We start from the raw sequence: 6,000 nt of genomic DNA on the forward strand, positions 1-6,000 counted from the left end.
TCACAGAGACCTGGGAGAGTTGACTTCAGTTAGGACTCTTAAAATACAGATGAACTGGGGGAAGGGGCAAGATGGCGGAAAAGTAGGGAGCTCTGTACATTTCACTCACCCCCATCTCTCAAACGAAGAAGGGCTGAAGCCATAGGAACCCTTACAGAATCCAGGAGTTTGGGAGGAAAAGGAGACAGACTCTGCTGAGAAAACAACCTTATAGGTGCACGAGTGCAAACTAGGGAAGATAAAAATGGGCCAGACCTGGAGACACAGAGGGAGGGGAGGGAGCCCCCTGGGTGGGGAGCTGTGGGAGTCGAGGGGAAAAGAAAGAGTGGCTGAAACTACTCAAAGAACTGTCCCTGGACAAAGAGAAAAACCTCAGCTCAGGACAGAGACCAGAAACCAACTTGACAATAAACTATTTAAGAAAAAAAAATACAGATGAATTTATGCAAATGACTGGAGAAGGTTACACCTTCAACCTCCCCCCATTTTTTCTCTAGAATTCTAACAATAGGAAGTGTCTTATTGTAAAAAAAAAAAAAAATGTTTTTCATAGAATTTTAATACAAAAGAAATGACTTTAACTTAATCAAACTTAAGGCAGAATCATTTAGCCAGGATTATACCATTTGCAGAAAATTGCAATGGGTTACTGAAAGTAAAGACGACTTACAAAATAAAATCAATCAATTTGTAATTATTTTATGGGACTCCTTACTTTTTAAAAGCTCTGATGGAGACCTAACCAAGTGATTAGATTTGTTATCCCCACTGTGCGACAGACTGAAATTCTGTGCCTCTTAATGTGATATTTTATTTGCTGCTGACTGGATGTCCAAACCAGGACATTCTTGATGGTGAAAGGCACTATTCACACCTACAATGGGAAAAGGGCAAATGAGAATAAATAATCATCTCAATGATGAGGTATACTTCAATGTTGAATGTTTATCTAATCCTGAATTTCAACCTAACTTTTGGTTTATAAAAAGTAGAGGATACAGAAGAATAAGCTAAATGACCCCAAGACATAACAATCAGATGTACTCAGCCACCGTGTGGGACGTCCTACAAGACTACTAGGCTCACCACAAAGTCAATATGCTGGGGGAAAAAATGTTGGGATGAAAGGAATGTTCTAGATTTAAAGAGATATAATCAAATGTAATCTACAAACCTTGACTATTCCTGCAGAAACTTGACTCTAGAGTTGGTTCCAGGTGGAACTAGAGAATTACTGGCAGAAAATACGACATGTTTATGTGGGAGAATGTCCTTTTTGTGAGAGATACATGCTGAAATATTTAAGGTGAACTATCATGATATCATGATATCTGCAATTGATTGTAAACCAGTTTATTCCCCCATATATATTCATATTTATTTTTTTAATTTGTTTAATGTTTATTTTTATTTTTGAGAGACAGAGAGGCAGACTGCAAGTGGGAGAGGGGCACAGAGAGAGGGAGACACAGAATCCGAAGCAGGCTCCAGGCTCGGAGCTGTAGGCACAGAGCCTGACATGGGGCTCGAACCCACTAACTGTGAGATCATTACCTGAGCTGAAGTCAGATGCCCAACTGACTGAGCCACCCAGGTGCCCCCATACTTAAATATATATGCACATATGTGAAGTAAAACGAATGGGGAAAATGTTAACAATTCTTGATGGTTATTTATCGCACTACTTTAACATTCTTCTGTTTGAAATACTTAAAATAAAAATTCAAGGCAAATAATGCTCTAACAAAAATATTCAAAAATATCTAGGTCTACTTCTATGCATTTTGATTCAGACCCTGGTGTATTCTGAATCTTCATAGGAGTAGAATTTTTATCCTGTCTTATCTGGTGTCATTTAGTGGACTTTATTTTTATATGTACTTTGGGATTTGGGAGATTATATTAGATATGTGTCTTGATGAAAGAAATGTGTAATTATTGCAAATTGAGTATGAACATTATCCTTTAGCAGTCTTTCCACATCTATCATTTCTAATCAAAGTAGTGCTTATAAATTAAACATATCCTTTTAATCTGCTCATATATAACTACACTGTGTGTGTATGTGTGTGTGTGTGCGCGCGTGTGTGTGTGCGCGTGCGTGTGTGTATTTAAGCCCCAGTCTGTCATTTTGAAACTCTCCTGAAATATTTTTATGGCAGCAGATTACAATAGCTATCGATCATTTGCGGAGCACTGTGAGAGTTCACGGGACTTTATATCTGGTTTACAGTCCCTCCTGCTCCAAAACCAACCAAAACAGAAATTTCCAAGGCAATGCTTCAAAAGACTATATTTCATACCACTAGTTTTCCCCCCTAAGTTTGTCTAAGCTCCCTCACAGATGACTTTTTCATTATGCACCTAGGTGACATGGGACATAATCTAGTGGCTTGTTCCAGTTGTCTCCCATATCACAGGACAATCTGACTAGGAGTCCAGCACATCCTAAGTGTAGGATCAATGGGTTCTGGTTAGAAGGTTAGATATTTTCTCTCATGCCATTATTTCTCAAAGTAAGCTTCATAGAGCTAAGAGTTATTCCTTGAGGGGAAAAAGAACTAATAAAATAACTGGGAAAAACTGATTTCGGGGCACCTGGTTGGCTCAGTTGGTTTAGCGTCTGACTTCAGCTCAGGTCACGATCTTGCAGCTCATGAGTTCAAGCCCTGTGTCAGGCTCTGTCCTGACAGCTCAGAGCCTGGAGCCTGCTTTGGATTCTGTGACTCTGTGTCTCTCTCTGCCCCTCCCCTGCTCATGTTCTGTCTCTCTCTCTCTCTCAAAAATAAATAAGCACTTAAAAATTTTTGTTTAAGTTTATTTACTGCAGGACTTCTCAGAATGTTTAAATACACTTATGTACTTGACCAGTCTCCACTGAGGGGTATGCCATTTCCCAAATGTAGTAACCAGAAAACTCTCTTTACTGTTGGAATTCTACCTCATGGGATAAGCGCTCTGAGGAATCTAGGGTTGGAGATGCTGTTCTAATGTGCTTCCCTGCTTAAAAATCCTCCTCACCTCCCACTCTCACTTGTTGGTAGCGAACAACCTTTACTGGTTAATGGGTACGCGCCATATATGGAAGAGGTATCTCAGATAGGAAAACTGCAGCTCAGACAGGTTAAGTTGTCTGCCCACAGTTCCACAGCCAGGGAATCTGACAGTTGGTATTCTCAGCTAGGTCTGACCCTGAAGTTCAAGCTTGCCACCATTTTTGCTCTTCTCGTATCACCAAACTGACCACTTAAGGAAAAAGAAGTCATTCCCTTAAAAGCAGAACAGAAAATTAATTTAATGAGTTTAGTTGTAATCTAAAACCCGTAATGGGCTCCCGAATATATGATCAGGGAAACCTCTCTGCGGCTGGAATGTCACTGAGCTACCCACTGTGCTCTGCTTCAAAGCAGACCCCACAGTTTGCTTTGAAATTTAACCACCGGTATTATCTGTAAATCACCGGAATGGAGTGATAGGCCATCTTCCGTGAACGTTGAAATGCTTTTTCCTCATCGCCTCTGAGCAGAGCTGGCACAAGCCTTTGTACCACAGGCCAAACCCCCCACGTCAGAATGTAAAGGGAAGGTTCCCAGAGGACTGAGCAGAGGGTGCATGTAGTGGAAAAACATCAACCCTGCCAGAAACCACAGGCCAAAATCTGGGGCTTCATTAAAAAATAATAATCACTTGGGATTATTCTACCATTGCAGAGACTCTGCCCCTGCAGCTCTTGGTTTGCCAGCTAGAGAATAAGTAACTAATACTTCAAACTCCTCTCTCACTCCTGACTCACTGTGCATTTCTACCAGATGAAAAGCAAGAGGGGATCTCAGAGGCTGAAAAATGGCCCTGACTCCTCTCTATCCCAACACTCCCCAATGGAAATATAATGTGATCCTCATATGTAGGTGTTTTTTTTTTTTAATGTTTATTTTTGAGAGAGAGAAAGACACACACACAAACACAGTGTGTGAGTGGGGAAGGGGCAGAGAGAGAGGGAGACACAGAATCCAAAGCAGGCTCCAGGCCTCTGAGCTGTCAGCACAGAATCCAACATGGGGCTCAAACCCACAAACTATGAGATCATGACCTGAGCACAAGTCAGATGCTTAACTGACTGAGCCACCCAGGTGCCCCCACATATGGAGCTTTAAATTTTCTAACAGCAGCATTAAACAAAATAAAAACAAGTGAAATTCATTTAATCCAATAAATCCAAACTATTTTCATTTCAGCATGTAATGTAAGAATGGTGTTCATAAGATACTTGATATTCTTTAAGTGTTATGTATTTAAGTAATCTCTACATCCAGTGTGGGGCTTGAACTCATGACTCCAAGATCAAGAGTCACGTGCACTTAAATCCAGCCAGGCACCCCTAAATTCATTTTGGCTTTCTAAATCTTCAAATTCCTCTGGGTATTTTATACGTAAAGCATCTCAATTAGTTCAGTAAACCTTTTACTAGAAATATTTGATCTGTATTCCGATTTCAGGAAATGTACAGTAGACAAGGTAGATTCACTACCCAACTAAGTTGTCCCAATCATACTTAAAAGTTTCCCAATAACTGAATCGAGCATTAGTTTTTAAATGTGTAAATTAAAAGTTTCACTCTTTAGAGCACTTGGGTGGCTCAGTCCATTAAGCATCTGACTCTTGGTCTTGGTCTCAGCATCGTGAGTTCAAGCCCAGCATTGGGCTCTGTGGTGGGCTTCTTTTTTAAAAGAAGAAGAAGACGACGACGACAACGACGGCGGCGGTGGCTGCCACCTGGGTGGCTCATTTGGTTAAATGTCTGACTTCAGCTAAAGTCATAGTCTCACAGCTCATGGCCCCGTGTCAGGTTCTGCACATAATGACTTTTGTGGGTTCAAGCCCCATGTCGGGCTCTGCACTGACAGCTCAGAGCCTGTTTTGGATTCTCTCTCTGTCTCTCTCTCTCTCAAAAATAAATAAACATTTAAAAAATAAAAAGTTTATTTGCACCAGCCATGTTTCAAGGCTCAGTAGCCACATGTGGCTATTCTATTATGCCGCACAGAGAGTGCAGAAGTTCTTAAGGACCAGGAGTGCCCTCTTAGGGGCATTATGAAAATACACAGAAATATTTACTTCTCAGTACTGTACACACAATGAATGAACACCACAGATATTGGTGGGTGGGAGGCCAGGGATGCAGAACATTCTGCAGTAGGATGGGCAGTCCTACACATCAGAAAACTGTCCCACACCCTGGACTCTCATGGAGGTAAAACACCTGTTTATAATTATCTGAATGTAGAATCTGTTTGTCTGTTTGTTAGTTGGTGAAAGTGAGGAACTTGGCTTTAATATACATTTGGGGGGACCAAAAATCCAAATAAATTAAGAGAAGTTTGTACTTTAATTAAAGCTCTGCTGAGTGGCACCTGGGTGGTTCAGTCGATTAAGTATCCAACTTCATCTGACTTCAGCTCAAGACATGATGTCACAGTTCTTGAGTTCAAGCCCCACACTGGGGTCTGGGCTGACAGCTCAGATCCTGGAGCCTAATTCTAATTCTGTTTCCCTCTCTCTTTGTCACTCCCCCACTTGTGTGCACTCTTGTTCTCTCTCTCTCTCTCAAAAATAAATAAACATTAAAAAAAAGTTCTGCTAAGAATTGTCTACCATTTAAGAAAATCACTTCACAGATTGAAATGCTGCTCCTTTATCAGACAGCATTTGAGGCTGTTGCATTCACAGGGGTCCTAGACATAAGTAGAACATCTGACTACTTCATATCCCCTAGGGAAATCACATGCAAGAATTTACAATATAAAGTATTGTAATTAAGCTATTACAATACATAGGATTTTTATCAATTATTTTTCCTTTATTTTTAGTTATACTTATGGGTTTTCAAAAACAAGGGTGTTGTATTGGTTTTTCAAGTTATATTTCTAGGTGGATTAACCTATTAGTTTCTTTTTTTTAATGTTTATTTATTTTGAGAGAGAGAGAGGATGCAAGCAGGGG

This window comes from Crocuta crocuta, unplaced genomic scaffold (assembly GCF_008692635.1).
Source record: "Crocuta crocuta isolate KB4526 unplaced genomic scaffold, BGI_CrCroc_1.0 scaffold107, whole genome shotgun sequence".
NCBI classification, from domain to species: domain Eukaryota; kingdom Metazoa; phylum Chordata; class Mammalia; order Carnivora; family Hyaenidae; genus Crocuta; species Crocuta crocuta.